Below are 16,554 nucleotides of genomic sequence, written 5' to 3' on the forward strand. Positions count from 1 at the left end.
TATCGCAGGTTGTTAATGAGTCTTCCTCCAATCCTGATGCCATGTTTTTCTTCATATAACCCAGCTTCTTGGATTATTTGCTCAGCGTACAGGTTGAATACAATCTTGTCACACACCTGTCTTAGTTTTAAAACATTCAGTGTTCCCTTGTTCTGTTCGAACAATTGTCTCTTGGTCCATGTACAGATTCCTCATGAGCACAATTCAGTGTTCAGGAATACTCGTACTTTACAGTGTTGTCAATAGCTTGTCATGATCCACAGAATCAAAAGCCTTTGCGTAGCCAATAAAGCACAGGTAAACATCTTTCTGATAATCTCTGCTTTCAGCCAAGATCCATCGGACATCAGAAATGATATCCCTCATTCCATGGCCTCTTCTGAATCCGGCTTGAACCTCTGGAAGTTCTCTGTCAATGTATGCTTGCAACCGTTTCTGTATTACATTTAGTAAAACTTTACTCGCATGGGGTATCAAAGAGATTATGTGATGATTTCCGCATTCCTTTGGGTCACCTCTCTTTGGAATATGAACAAAGATGCATCTTTTCCAATCAGTCGGCCAGATAGTTGTCTTCCATATTTCTTGGCAGAGATGAGTGCGTGCCGCCTCACTTTCTTGAAAGATTTCAATTTTTATTCCATCAATTTCTGGTGCCTTGTTCTTTGCCAATTACTTCAATGTACCTTGGACTTTTTCCTTCAGTATCATTGGCTCTTGGTCGTATGCTACCTCTTGAAATTGTTGAACATCAACCATTTCCTTTTGGTACAGTGACTCTCTGTGTATTCCTTCCATCTTCTCTTGATGCTTTCTGCATCATTCAATAATTTGCCCAGAGAATCTTTCGATAACGAAATTCAAGGCTTGAACCTTACCTAGGGTCCCCCCAAAAAACTGGCAAAATAGGGCGGAGCTAGCTCTGGCTTTTTGCCTCATCCCAGTAATGATCAATGATCACCAGCAATCAGCAATGCATCTTGATTGCATGTTTGATCAATTTCAGATTGAAGAAGTTGATAGAATTCTTCTGTTTCATCCTCACTGGCTTTAGTGGTTGGTGTGTAAATTTGAATAATAGTGGTATTAACTGGGCTTCCCTGTAGGCGCATGGATGTTATCCTGTCACAGACAGCGTTGTACCTCATGAGTGATCTGGATATGTTCTTTTTGACGATGAAAGCAACACCATTCCTCTTCAATTTGTCATTCCTGGCATAGTAAACCATGTTGTTGTCAGATTCAAAATAGCCAATACCAGTTCATTTCAGCTCACTAATGCCTAAGATATCGATGTTTATGCGTTGCATTTCAATTTTGACAACTTCCACTTTTCCCAGATTCATACTTTGTACAGTCCATGTTCTGATTTTCAATGGATGTTTACAGCTGTTTCTCTTCATTTTGAGTTGTGCCCCATCAGCAAATGAAGGCCCATGGGCTTTTCTCCCATGAGATTTACTCCATTCGCATCATCACGGTCAAGTCTACTTTGAGGAGGCAGCTCTTCCCCAGTTGCATTTTAAGTGCCTTCCAACCTGAGGGGCTCATTTTCTGGCACTATATCTGACAGTTGTTTTTCTGCTTTTCATAAGGTTTTCAGTGACTAAATATTCAGAAGTTGTTCGTCACTCTTTCTTCCTAGTCTGTCTTTGTTTGGAAGCTCATCTGAACCCTGTCCACCATGCGTGGACTCTGCTTGTATTTAAAATACCGGTGGCATAGCTTCCAGAATCACAGCAACTCACAAGCCACTACGGTAGGATAAACTGACAGACAGGTCAGTTTAGATCAATTTTTTTTTTTTTTTTTTTAAATTAACTCTCTTTAAATGAAATAAGAAGCTCTGTAGCGTAGTGGTTACGAATCGGGCTGCGAACCGCAAGGTTGGCAGTTCGAAACTACCAGCTGTTCTGCAGGAGAAAGATGAGGCTTTCTGCTCCCGTAAAGATTTACACCCTCAGAAACCCTGTACAGGGTCGCTATGAGTCGGAATCGACTCCACGGCACATAACAACAACAACAACAACAAATGAAATAATATTATGAAATAATTTGGGGGAATTAGAAAAGGATCACTACTTAACATATTAGGAAGTGACATTTGGAATTGTAATATTACATTAAAGTGATCCACTCTTACTTCCTGTTATAGATAAAATTCACTTCAGGAAGGTGGTAGATTGTTGTGGTACTTACATATTGCTGCCTTGCAAATTACCCACAAATTAAGTGGCTTAATACAGTTATGGATGTTTATTATTTTACTCAGGACATTTATTATTATTCTCAGGAATTTGAGAGGTTGCCGGCACCTGAAGGTTTGGGTAAATTCATCCAATCTGTTCTTGAGATGCTCTTTATATTCAGGCAGGATATATTCAGCATCATATAAATCTTGGCTCTCGTGGGTTTGTTTTAATTTTCTTCAGCTTCAGCCTGAAGTTACATAGGGGCAATTGGAGGTCAGTTCCATAGTCTGCCTTTAGCCTGTTTTTGCTGATACTTGGGAGCTTTACCATCGTCTCTTTCCACAGATGTAATCAGTTTGGTTTTTGTGTATTCCACCTGTTGAGGTTCATGTGTATAGTTGTCTTTTATGTTGTTTAAAAGAAAAGAGATATTTGCAACAAAAAAATCATTAGTCTTGCAAGACTCTTATCATGCGATCTCCAGCGTCATTTCTATCACCAAGGTCATTATTTTCCAACGACTGATTCTTCTTGTTTCCAGCCTTTGCATTCTAATACATTTGACAGCAGGCTTGATTAATTTAAAACTGAAGAAGTAGGTAGAATTTTTTAGTTTTCCCATCACTTGCTTTAGTGGTTGGTGCATAAATTTCAGTAATAGTTTTATTAGCTGGCCTTCTTATGTTGTTGTTGTTAAGAGCCGTTGAGTCGGTTCTGACCCATAGCGACCCTGTACAGGGTTTCCAAGGAGCAACTGGTGAGCTTGAACCACTTACTTTGCAGTTCAAACGACTTTGCAGTCTGTCGCATTAGCTCACAGCCTCACACCAGGAATCTAGGTCTTTGACATATAAATATTATCCTATCACAGACAGCCTTATACTTCAAGACATATCTTGATGTGCTTGTTGACAATAAATGCCAGATAATTCCTCTTGAGTTTTTCATTCCTAGCATAGTCAACAATACAATTTTCTGATTCAAAATGGCTAATACCAGTTCATTTCAGCTCCCTAATGCCTAGGATATTGATGTTTATGCATTTCATTTCATTTTGGACAAGTTTCAATTTTCCTAAGTTCGTACTTGGTACATTCCATGTACCAACTATTAATGCATGCTTGCGGCTGTTTCTCCCCTTTACTTCATTTGCATCAGCATGGTCAGCTCTACTTTGAGGAGGCAGCTCTTTTCCAGTCGTATTTTGAGTGATTTCCAACCTGAGGGCCTCATCTTCCGGACCTGTATCTGACAGTATTCTGGTGCTATTCATCATGTTTCAATATTCAATATTCTGCTCTGACAGTGTTTCACTGCTACTTACAATGTGGCTAAACATTCATAAATAGCCCACTTCTCCTTCTGAGTCTGCCTTAGTCTGGAAGCTCAGCTGAAACCTGTCCACTATGGGTGACCCTGCCGGCCTTCAGAATACCAGTGGCAAAGCTTCCAGGATCACAGTAACAAGCAAGCCACCAGTATGACAACCTGACAGTGAGTGGTAGCTTTGGAAGTTACACCCTATCATTCTGTCACCTTTTCTTCATTCATTCATTCATTCAGAAAGTTCAGCTCTCTCTTTTCCTTTTGGAAAAACAAACAAGATTCTCAAAGAGTTTGAAGACATTTGAAAATTGCACTGGTGTGTTCACTAGTTTTGATGTTGTTAGGGGCTGTTGAGCCATAGTGATCTTATGTACAATCGAGCAGAATACTGCCCGGTCCTGCCCCATCCTCACAGCTGTCCTTATGTTTGAGCCCATTACTGCTGCCGTTATGTCAGTCCATGTTGTTGGGGGTCTGCCTCTTTTTCACAGACCCTTCACTGTACTGCATAGGCTGTTTACCTATGCACTCTGAGGAACTTGTCTGAGAAGTCTAGGGCACATTTCTAAACAGAAACATTCTTTTCATGTATTCTGACAGTCATAATTTAACCGTAGGTTTTTTTTCCTTTAAGATAAAAATCCTGATACACACACAAACACTTTTAGAGATACTATCCCTTATTTTATTTCCTGCCTTCCAAGAAATAGCTAAAGATATTGATATTCTATATGTGTTGGTAGTTGGTTCTGACTTACAACTACCCTGTATAGGGTTTCCAAGGCTGCCCATCTTTACGGGAGGAGAAAGCTTCATCTTTCTCTTGTGAAGCAACTGGTAGAAGCTCAGCTCGTAGTCTGCTATGCTACCAGGAGCTCCTTGTTCTGTGTGTTGTTGTTGTTAATTGTTAATAGAGTTTCAACTCATAGCAACCCTGGATAGAGTTTCTAAGGAGCAGCTGGTAGGTTTGAACCACCGATTGTATGGTTATCGTTCCAGAGCTTGTCCTACAGCACCACACCAGGACTCCTTTTCTATGTGTTGTTAATTGCTGTCAAGTTGGTTCTGACTTACAGCAACCCTGTATAGGATTTCTGAGGCTTTAAATGTTAGCCGGAGCAGAAAGCCTCATCTTTCTCCCACAGATGGGCTAGTGAGCTCAAACTGTTGACCTTGTGGTCTGCAGTTAAGTGCTTATTTTATGGAGCCATTGCACTATGTGTAGTAGATGCTTATTAGGTGATAAGTGAATTCAGTGAATGAATGAAAAGCTATTCACTAGCTTTTTTTAAATTACCACTAAAAATAAAGAATTAAACCTGCTATTTTAGTGTATTGCCACCAGATGGTGGTACAATCATAATCTTTTACAAAATCTCTTTTGGCTCTTTACTCGAATATTGCTACTATATGGAATCAATCTGACTTATGACAATGCTGCTGTGTGGTGCAGAGTAGAACTGTGCTCCATAGGGTTTTCATGGTTGTGATCTTTTGGTAGCCGATTGCCAGGTCTTTCTTCTGAGGCACAGCTAGAAGGGTTCAAACTGATAGCATTTTGGTTAGCAGCTGTTAACCTTTTATATAACATAGGGGCCTCTGCTGAAATACTTTATCATTATTATTGTAAACTAAGCTTACTTCTATAGCAAAAAAGTTGAACTTAAAGAACATTGGCCAACAACTACTTTCTGTTTTTGAAGCTTTAGATAATATTTTCCTATGCTTTTTCACTTAATTTTTATTACTATTTTTAAAGTGATGCAGCAATTATATGCTTTTAGGAGTTTGCTTATGATGGGCTTGGCTGACATGAACAGACTATCTGCCCAGATTGCTTATGAGTGGTCAAGGCTCGACTTTTCTGCTGTTTTAGCTGCAGGGAGTCTTTTTTTTCCTTTTTTCCAGATGAGTTCAAGGAGCATTTCAGTTTACATTTTATTAAAAACATTTTAATGTTTATATTATGTATGAGGAGCCCTGGTAGTATAGTGGATTATGAGCTGGGTTGCTACTACAAGGTCAGTTGTTCAAATCTACCAGTGATTCCAGATGAGGCTTTCTGCTCCCGGAAAGATTGACAGCCTTGGAAACCCTATACAGGGTCACTGTGAGTTGGAACTGACTCCATGGCACATAACCACCACCACCATTTTACATACCAGACTAAGCACTGGATTGCTCACTGAAAGGTTGGCAGTTCAAACTCAGCAGCCACTCCTTGGAAATCCTATGAATTGGAACTGGCTTGATGGCACTTAACACCACCACCACCAATATATGTAAATTATAAACTCTTAAGAGGCTGTGACCCCTCATAAGAACCAGAATAATACTAAAGCCACTGGAACTATCCATAGCATCTACATTATGCTAAGAGGCATACAGAGTCACTATGACTGTGAACCGACTCAGTAGCACTTAACAACAACATCCATCCTGAAGGTTTATCCTTTTCCTGTAATGCTGCTGTGCACATTCATGTACATGTCGGTGTGGATATATGTGTACATTTCACTTGGGTAGATGCCCAGTAGTGCAATAGCTGGATCATATGATAGTTTATATGGGGTTAAGTCAAAAAGTATTGCTATTGGCGGGGTTCCGGCTCATACATGCACAGGTTTATTCCAAACAGCAAAGTGTCTTTAAACATATGTCTGCTATCAGTGGATAGCTACATATAAGTTCCCTCAGTAATAGACTTGTCTTAGTCTTGTTAGAGAGTTATGGTGTGGTGCTGTGGGGTAATGCACTGGACTGCCAAGTCGATTTGAGCCATAAGATTGGCGGTTCAAACTCACCAGCCGCTCTTTGGAAAACCTGTAGTGGGTTGCTATGGGTCAGAACTGACTTGTCAGCACTTAATCAACAACAACAATAACACTTGGTAGAGTGCCTTAAAAAGCAAAATCTAGTCTTTGTGTTATAGAAAAATATGATTTTGAGGTCAAGGTTACTATCAAATTTTTAACAAAGTTCAAGTGAACATCTTCCCAAATACTTGAAGACTTGCAAAGTTTATGGCAATGCTGCCTTACTTAAAACAAAGGTTTTTATTCATTCAACCTTGATGAATGAATGAACTGTGGCTTAAGTGGAAACTAATGGCAGAAGACTGCAGAGGTACTGTTGATGTGATAGGGGCTGAAATTGGGATTCACGCGGGTCAGCAGTTTCAATTTGAAGTGAACAACTTAGCCTCAGCAAACTTTTGTCTATATGGGTGCCCAAAGCATTGATTGTCTGAATACAGCTAGCTCAAAAACTTGTTTTTTCTCTCATTGATGTGGTGCTGTAGGATAAGCACTAGAATGCAGACCATAAGGTCAGCAGTTGAAACTCACCAACTGCTCCTCCAAAACAAGGTCACTGTGAGTCAGAAGACTCTGGTAGCATAGTGGTTATGAGTCGGGCTGCTAACCTCCAGGTCAGCAGTTTGAAACTACCAGCTGTTTTGCGGGAGAAAGATGAGGCTTTCTGCTCTTGTAAAGACTTGCGGCCTTGGAAACCCTATACAGGGTCGCTATGAGTCAGAACCAACTCACGGCATACCACCACCACCACCACCACCACAGCACTTAACAACAACAAGCTAATGAAGACAATTTTATGGAATAAAGCAAGACTGGGAGCGAGTCTTGACTTTGCTTATACAATCCAGAGAGGAAGGCCCAATACAAACTTTTGAGGGTGTATTCTGGGCTAGTAAAAATTCAGGGCCCAGAGGTCGGCTCAGAAGGTTACAGTGACTTTGCTTATATAATCCAGAGAGGAAGGCCCAATACAAACTTTTTTTTTTTTCATGTTTCATTGTGAATTATGTGATAGTTTACATGGGAGAACATTAGTTTAACATTCATCCTATTGTATATCATTTCGTTGCCATGGTTATAGCCCCCTCCATGCATCATCAACCAACCAAAGGGTATATCCTACAAGCCTGCCCCCCTGCTCCCCGGTCGTCAGCACACAGCCCCTCTCCCTCTTGGGTCTAAAATTCCCAGCGGCTCCATCTGTCCACGTCATCATCTCTGCCTCCATCTCAGGCATCACTGCTTCTCTGGATAGGGTCCCACTCTCCACTCTTCACCCTTGATGGTCCCATGGACCTCCGCTCCTAGACTGCAAAGTTAATCACTCCCCTCCTTGCTACAAAACTTCTACCTCTACATTTCCAACCCTCACAAGCAGTGCTGATAACAATTATTCACTTTTGTATCACAAGAGATCTATCCGCATTTCCTTTCATTAGCCCCGCCTAGACAGATTGGATACTACTCAGTGGAGATTCTACCTTCCTCCACACCCTCTGGATCTAGGTTCCCTCTTGAAAGCTTGTAAGCCAGTCACTTCTTGCCTTTGTGGCCCCCGCATTTTGGGTAGCCAATGTCCAAGTTGCCCATCCCTGTCTACTCTGTGTATGGAGGGGGTGGGAATGAGACTTGCTGTAAAGATTTGTTCCCTCTTTTGAGCTATTGCATCCATGGGTGTAGGTCAAGTTTATCAAATTGTATCAGATTACTCTTTTTTTCCTCTTCTTTCTTCTTCTAGTTGAGCTCTGATCATCTAGTCATTGAAGGTAGGTCAAGTGGGTATTATCTGCAAGTGTGGGTGTTCTTGTGCATATGCGCTTTCTTCTTATCAGCTGGATGCTTCACTCTCCACCCTAGTCCTCTGTGCCAATACAAACTTTTGAGGGGGTATTCTGGGCCAGTAAAAATTCAAGGCCCAGAGATCGGCTCGGAAGGTTATAGTGACTTTGCGATTCCTAAGAGTAAGCTTGTTAGATTCTCTTGAAGGACACAGCACAGGCACAGGGGCTAATTATGAAGAAGTTTCAAGACAATAAACAGCTGCACTGGTGAGAAAATGACCAGGAGGTTACACCAAGGAACTTTTTCATTGAGAAATTTTATCCCATCTACCTTCCAGCCCTGATCTTACCCCTTCAAGCTTCTTTTTGTTCCCCAAACTCAACGAACATGAAAAAGGAACGTGTTGAGTCCCTTGAGGATGCCCAAACTGCTATTTTGATGTGCTGTGAATCAAAGGGAGCAGAATTTTTTGAGGAAGGGTTGTTGTTAAGTGTTTTCAAGTTTGTTCTGACTCATAGAGACCCTGTATAGGGTTTCCAAGGAGTGGCTTGTGGTTTTTAACAACTGACGTTGTGTTTAGTAGTCCAGTGCTTATCCCACAGTGCCAAGATGAAAATGCTACTTTCAGAAGTGTTGTATGGACCTATATGAAGGATATGTCAAGAGACAATAACTTCACATTTTAATATTTTTGTCTAATAAAGGTTTCTATGATTTTGTAGTAAGTGACTATATCAACTTACATTCCTACCACCAATGCCCGATGGTTCCAGTTTCTTCATATTTTTACCAATACTTGTTATTGTTGCTTTTGATTTTAACTATTCTAGTGGGTGTGTGGACTCCTGGTGAGGCACTGTAGGATAAGTACTGGACTTAACTGCTAACGTCAAAGTTGGTGGTTCAAACCTACCAGTTGCTCCTCAGAAACCCTATACAGGGTTGCTATGAGTCAGAATGGACTCAACGGCATTTGATTGCAGTAACAGTGGGCGTGTAGTGATATTTCATTGTGGTTTTAATTTCCATTTATCTTATTACTAATGGGGGACATTGGTGGTTCACTGATGGAATTCTCACCTTACACACCAGTGGAGTTGTATTGACAGCTCCTAGTCCCCCCAGCCCCTCGGAAACCCTGTACAGGGTCGCTATGGGTCGGAACCGACTTGATGGCACTTAACAACAACAACAACAACAAGTCCCCCCAGCAATGATGTATTGTAACACTAATGGGGTGTTGCCAACCAGGGAAGCTCACTGGAGCATTTGTGTTCAGAGTTTTTATTCAGAATTCAGGGTCAGCCATTTAGGCATGCTGACCACTTACGTGACGTACCTTAGTCTTCAGTTCCTCCAGTGGTCAAGCTAATGTAACATGGCCCAAGACTATCCACAGAAGACCATTGTCAGATTCTGGGGTGGCTCACGGTTCCTAAGTAAAAGATACTCTTATCAGGCAAAATAGTTCAGGACATTAGAGGTTTCCTCTCAGGGGCCAGTCAAAGGCCAACTTTTCTTTGGAATGTGCAAGGGTATGAGCAACCCAGACCCTGAGCTCATATTTTACTGAATAGTGTCTTAATCTCCCTCCTGAAAAGTAAAAGGACTTTAGACTACCTTAACTCTGTTCATCTTCTCCTTACTTATATATTATTTGCTAGCATCTCATCTTTCTTTTCTTTTATTTTTTATTTGTTCTATTGCTGAGTAAGGAGCTCTGGTAGCGTAGTGGTTACGAATCGGGCTGTGAACCTTAAGGTCAGCAGTTCGAAACTACCAGCTGCTCTGTGGGAGAAAGATGAGGCTCTCTGCTTCCGTAAAGATTTACAGCCTCAGAAACCCTGTACAGGGTTGCTATGAGTCGGAACCGACTCCACGGCACATAACAACAACATTGCTGAGTAGCTTTTAGGCATGGTGTTATTCCTTTTCCATGTATTTGATTTTTTTCCCCCTTGATCTTCCTGTTGTTGATTTCTAATTTTGTTGTTGTGTGATCTGAAAAATTGCTTTGTACTATTTCTGTTTTTAAATTTATTGAGGTTGGTTTTTCCCTTTGTGGCCTAACGTGTATCTGGAGAATGTTCCATGGGCACTGGACATGAATGTATATTGCACTATTGTTGGGTTGGGTGCGCCGTATAAATCTATGAGATCAAGTTGGTTGATTGTATTGTTTAGTTCCTGTGTGTCTTTGTTGAGTTTCTTTCTAGTCGTTCTGTCCATCAAAAGTGGTGTATTAAAATCTCCTACTATTATTGTGGAGTCCTGGTGTGGCGCTGTGGGTTCATGCGCCAGACTGCAAAGCTGTTTGAACTGCAAGGTCGGTGGTTCAAGCTCACCAGCTGCTCCTCAGAAACCCTATACAGGGTCGCTATGGGTCGGCACCGACTTGACGGCACTTAACAACAACAACAACTATTGTTGTAGAACTGTGGCTAGGCTGTATGGGCACTGTTGCTGTCCCCTGTGTCAGGTGAGGCGAGTAGAAAAAACACACATACAAGAGAAAAAAAGCAAACAACAGTGGGAAAAAAAAATAGGAAAGGAGAGAAAAGAAGAAAAAATTAAAAAGCAGGCAACAGATAGAAAAAGAATTCAATAACTAACAAGAGAAAAAAGAGAGAGGAAAGAGCCACTGAAGAGAGAAGATAGAAAAAGCACTAATCACAATTAGAGAGAAGAATGAGGAAAAGAGAAGGAGACCAGGGAGTGGTAAAGAAAAATCAAGAGAAAAAACAAAGAAAGCAGCAACAGCAGCAGCTAGGGTGAAAGAAGTGGGCGGTGGACGTGGGGAACAGAGGGAAAGTAGCAAACATGAAAGAGGAGGTAGAAAAGTTAAAAAACAAAGGAAGGAAAAGAGAGGAAGGAGGGAAAGAAAGAATAAACAAACCAAAGCAATGACAAGAAAAAACCAGGGCAGGTGCCAGAGATCCAGAGAGGAGAAAACTCTAGGGGCTCCTGCCAGCCAACGAGCTTCCGTGGTGGGTGGGCAAGGGATGACAGGGTGGTGCTTCCTGCCCTAGATGGAGTTCCTATAAGGGCCTAGTTGTTGTCTGGTCACCCAATCAAGAAGTAGTTTATGCAGACCCCAGAGCATTAGGGCTCAGGATCTTTTGGTTCCAGAGGGCAGCTGGGGCGGAGACTTCCTGCTAGTTCAGAGCTGACCAGACTGGCTCTGCAGGTCTGGAGCAGGTCTCACCTGAATCCAGGTGCTGGGGTTGGTACAAATAGCAGCGAACTCACTTTGATGTGGTTTACAACTACGTGGCTTACCACCTTGTGGCTCTGACCAAGACCAACTGCCTGGAGGGCAGGTGCTTCCCTGGGAATGTACACTACTGGGGGCTGGTCAGCAGGGGAATGTGAGGAACAAGAAAGGAAACTGTACCTTTCTCTCCACCAGTAATCTGTATGCCTCTGCCATCAAAGCTGCCCTCAAATTTCAAGATGGTTGCACTGTGCCTGGCTGGCTGGCACAGTACCCCTGCCTCTTTTTTCCCATGTCTGTTCTGCTTCTCAGTGAGGTTAGCCCAGAGTAGGCCAGGGCTGGTACTACAGGTTTGGAGCAGGATCACCTGAATTCAGGTGCCGGGATTGGTTCAGATAACACCCAGCTTATTTTGATGCAGCTCTTAGCTGTGTGCCTCCCCACTATGTGGCTCATACTGCTGGGAGATAGAGAGTTTCTCTGGGGTGTATGCTGGTAGGTCTTGGCCATGCCTCTGGTCACCTGGGGAGTGTGGGGAACAAGAAAAAAATGGTACTTTCATCTCATCAGTTACTTGCAAAAATTCGAGATAGCCTCAGTACATCTGACTGACTGGCAAAGGTCACTTCTCTGTCTCCTCTTTTTGCTGCTTCTGTTTAGCTTTCTCTCCTAGTAAGCATTCAGTTCACTTCTCTGTCTCTTTATCTGAAGCGCAGGGTTCCAGGAATGTCTTATGCATCTCTTTTATTTGGTTTTCTGTATGTGTATTAATTCGTTGGACTGCAACATCGTTTTGAACTGCACGGTTGGTGGTTTAAGCTTACCAGCCGCTCCTTGGGAACCCTATACAGGGTTGCTATGAGTTGCTATGAGTCGATGGCACTTAACAGCAACAACGGCATCTTTGTTGTAGAGGGTCTATGTAGTATTTCTGCCTAGTCTGCCATCTTGCCACCTCCCTTCCCCCCCCTTTTTTTTAAACCTTAATAATTTGACTTTGTTATTTTCAGTTCATCTTTTTAGTCTTCTACTTATCATTTCTTTATCCCACTTGTGAACAAAGAAAATAAACAAAACAAAGCAAACATAGACACAACTGTTCCTTAGTTATTACAGAGTTCCTATAAGGGCCTGGTATGTGTTTTCCATTCTGAAAAGGTAGTTAATTAACTCCCCTTCCAGTCAATCCTCAGTTTCCTGAATCCTACTTCCTCCAGTGGAAAAGTAAAACAACAACAATGACACATATGCGGGCAAGTCAAAAAGTATTTCTACAAAAAAATCACAGAAAACTTTACTTAAAAAAAAAATCAAACTGTGAAGCTGTTGTTTTTTGACATACTTACTTCTGAAGGTTGCATTTCCATCTCTCTAGCCCACCAGGAGTCCTGGTGGCACTATGGGTGAATGTGCTGGACTACAAAGTCAGCTTGAATTGCAAAGTCAGCAGTTCAAGCTCACCAGCCACTCCTTGGAAACTCTATACAGGGGCTCTATAGGTTGGAACTGACTCAACAGCACTTAAAAACAACAGACCTTCCTGGAAGAATTCTATACTCTTTAATTTGAACCATATCAAAAGAGTAATTTGGACATCCCTAAGGAGCTTTGGTAGCATAGTGGTTACGAATCTGGCTGTGAACCGCAAGGTCAGCAGTTCGAAACTACTAGCTGCTCCATGGGAGAAAGATGAGGCTTTCTGCTCCCGTTAAGATTTATAGCCTTGGAAACCCTGTACAGGGTTGCTATGGGTTGGAACTGACTCCACGGCACATAACAACAAAGGGACTCAGATTGTTCTCTGTTTCAATGTTCTTTGTGTTTGAAGAACAAAATGAAGCTAGAAGGGGCAAGATCATGGCTGTTGGGTGGATGGGGTAATGCTTTTAATGAAATTCTCCTAGGAAAACTAGCAGGTGCATTGTGATGGGAAAAAATACCTTGGTGCAACTTTCCTAGTTTTTCTTACAATGTAGCTTTCCATTTTCTTGAAACTTCTTCATAATAAGCCTCTGTAATCATTCTGTGTCCTTAAAGAAAGAAAAATCTATCCAGACTGTTACCCCCAAACAGGCACCATAACCGTTTTTTAAAACATGTATTTATATAAAGAGACATTTATTATCTTACAATTATAGAGTCCCAGGTCCCCAGTGGAAGAGAGAGAGAGAGCCCCTCCAGCATGTCCATTATATTAGGAGCAGGCCACACCCACAAGGAAGCATTGCTTTAATTGACTGCTTGCTCATAGGCACTCATCATCACCATGGGAATAAGCACATCCCAACTGCTAACCCTCTGGAGATCCTGGTCTAATGGTGTTGACACAGAAGCCTAACCATTACACCATTGAATTAATTTTCCTGTCACATAGTATCTAGCCTCTTACATCATCTTGGTCCCTAACTTTACTTTCTTCTATGTGTGCAGACATCTGACTCTCATACTTTTCTTTCAAAAACTTCACAAATTAAAAAACCACACCCAGTGCCAGCAAGTCAATTCTAACTCATAGAACTGTTTCCTAGACTTAAAGTGTTTATTCCTAAATCAGCATTTATTAAAACTTTTGCATTTTGTCTAAGGTCCAAATTGGTTCATATTGTCTATAACCAATTTTATTTCAAAGTTTTTTTTATTGTGAATTGAGTGAAAGTTTACAGGACAGTTCATCAGTTTTACATTCAACAAATCATATACTTTGTTTCATTACAATGATTATAATCATCTCCATGTACCATCAGTTAACAGTATTTATCTCTATTCATTTTAGCTCTTTTTTTTTTAAAAAAAAACCACAAAGGTATATATAATAATTTACACCACCAAAGGCCACATTCTGCAAGTCTGCCTCCTTGCCACCAACCACCAGTCCCTCTCTTTCCATGAATCTAGAGTCCTTAGCTGCTCTCTGTCCCCATCTCTGCCTCCACCTCTGGTGATGCTGCTTCTCTGGATAAGGTCCTGCATTCCACTTGTGCTCTTCTACCTTGATGGTCCTAGGGTCCTGTTTATAGACTGTAAGATTAACTGCTTCCCCCATTTTGTTACAAAACTTCTACCTTTTTTTTTTTTTCAATGTTTTGTTGTGAATTATATGATAGTTTACATGAGAGAACTCTAGTTTTACATTCATTCCATCACATATCATTACATTGCCATGGTTCCAATCCCCACCATGCATCATCTCCCCACCAAAGAGCATATCCTGGAAGCCCGTCCTCTGCACTTCCCCCTCCCCCCCAGTCTTCGGCCCACAGTTCCTCTCCCTCTCTGGATCCAAAGTCCCCAGCTGCTCCATCCCTCCATGTCATTGTCCCTGTCTCCATCTCAGGCATCCCTGCTTCTCTGGATAGGGTCCCGCTCTTGGCTCTTCTCCGTTGGTGATCCCAGAGACATCCGCTCCTAGACTAGAGAAACAGTCGCTCCCTTCCTTGCCACAAAATGTCCACCTTTGCATTTCTAACACTCACAATCCGTTCTGATAACCATTATTCTCTACAGTATTGTGCGTAACCCATCTATATTCCATTTCATCAGCTCCACCTAGACAGATTGGCTAGTACTCACTGGTGATTCTGCCTTCCTCCATGCCCCCTAGCTCTAGGTTCCCTCTTGAAAGCTTGTAAGCCAGTTACTTCTTGCCTTTGTAGTCCCTCCTTCCCCATTTGGGTATCCAATGTCCAAGTCGCCCATCTCTGTCCACTCTGTGTGTGGAGGGGGTGGGAATGTGTCTTGCTGTAAGTATTTGTCACCTCTTTTGAGTCACTGCATTCGTATACATAGGTCAAGTTCATCAGATTGAATCAGCTCAATCATCTCTTTTTTTTTCAAGCCCCACCCCCCTTCTTTCTTCTGGTTGAGCTCTGTTCATCCAGTCATCTGGTCCCGGTCACGTGGGTGTCATCTGCAAGTGTGGGTGTTCTTGTGTACATGCCCTCTCTTCCCATCAGCTGGCAGCTCCATTCTCCACTCGAGTCCTCCATGGCCACGTCACTGACTCTGGGCCCAGGAGTCCCCGGGTCTCCTCGCACTGCTTGCCAATCAGGTCCCCAACTGGGTCCACAGAAGCCCTCTGAATATTGTGAGGCTTAGTTCGCCTCTTCATTGCTGCCTTTACCCCACTTCTCCCCAACGGTGATGTGTGTGTTTACCAATCCAAGCGTGCATTTCCTCCCAGTCTCAGTTTTGGGAGGGGGCCTACGTTGGTAGGACCCGACCAACTGCCCCAATGTCTCCTAGGGAAGCGACCCATTTGTTCCTGTAGTAACAGTCCATCTGTCTCCATTGTATCGTATTTTTCCTGTAGGTCCTCCATTTGAGACGTATCTTTTGTTCTTCTCACCGCTCCAGGCTTGTCAGCTCGTCCTTTCAAGTGGGGATTTCTCATCTCTTGTGATCTAGATGTGGTTCTGGCTTCCACCTATGTATTGCAGAGGCTCCACAGAAAGCCTCGTTCACCGGGTATGCTGTAGCCCCATTTTAGGTATTCCAATCAGTCAAAGGCAGAAGACGTACTTACAAGCCTTCTAGTGTGATGTTTCTGACTCTTCCTTTCTCTCCCCCTCCAGTGTCTACTCTATATTATAATGCAAGGAAAACCAAGATTCCAAAAACAGTCAAGCATCTTAACATGATTCCCCGCCCATTCCAAACGGGGTCAATCCCTCTATCTCAGAGCCCTGGAGTTCCAAAGCTGTGTACCTATCATCCTTTATCTCTGTCCCATTTGGCTCATTCAAACATGCCCAATTGTTCTCCCGTCTGCCCAGTTTCTCCACTTCCCTCTCCCTCCCTGTATATTGCCCCTCTCCCCATCACCCAAGCTCTCCTGAGTCCAATCAATCCCCGCCCTGTGCTCCACCCTCCCCCTTCCCCTCACCCACCACCAATTTCCCAACATCCAACAAAAACTTCCTACCCCCCTTTAGTATAATTTCTTTTTCTTAATCTTTTACAGTAGTGGTCCCATGCAGTATTTCTCTTTTTGTGACTGACTAATTTCACTCAGCATAATGTCCTCAAGGTTCATCCATGTTATGTGGTGGGCTTACCACTTCCTTTTTATCCTTCAGTGTAGCATAATATTCCGTTGTGCGTATGTACCACAGTTTGTTTATCCATTCTTCAGTTGATGGGCACTTTGGCTGTCTCCATCATTTTGCTATTGTAAATAATGCTGCTGTAAACATTGGTGTGCATATATCTTCTCGTGTTGTGGCTC

General features: G+C 42.3%; 1 protein-coding gene across 1 annotated transcript in view; it reads left to right on the plus strand.

The window, feature by feature from the left end:
* Positions 1-16,554, plus strand: part of RAD51B (RAD51 paralog B) — a 1,006,719-nt gene that overhangs the window by 16,427 nt on the left and 973,738 nt on the right. The gene's annotated exons all lie outside the window — the stretch shown is intronic.

This window comes from Chrysochloris asiatica, unplaced genomic scaffold (assembly GCF_000296735.1).
Source record: "Chrysochloris asiatica unplaced genomic scaffold, ChrAsi1.0 scaffold00079, whole genome shotgun sequence".
Classification (NCBI taxonomy): Eukaryota; Metazoa; Chordata; class Mammalia; order Afrosoricida; family Chrysochloridae; genus Chrysochloris; species Chrysochloris asiatica.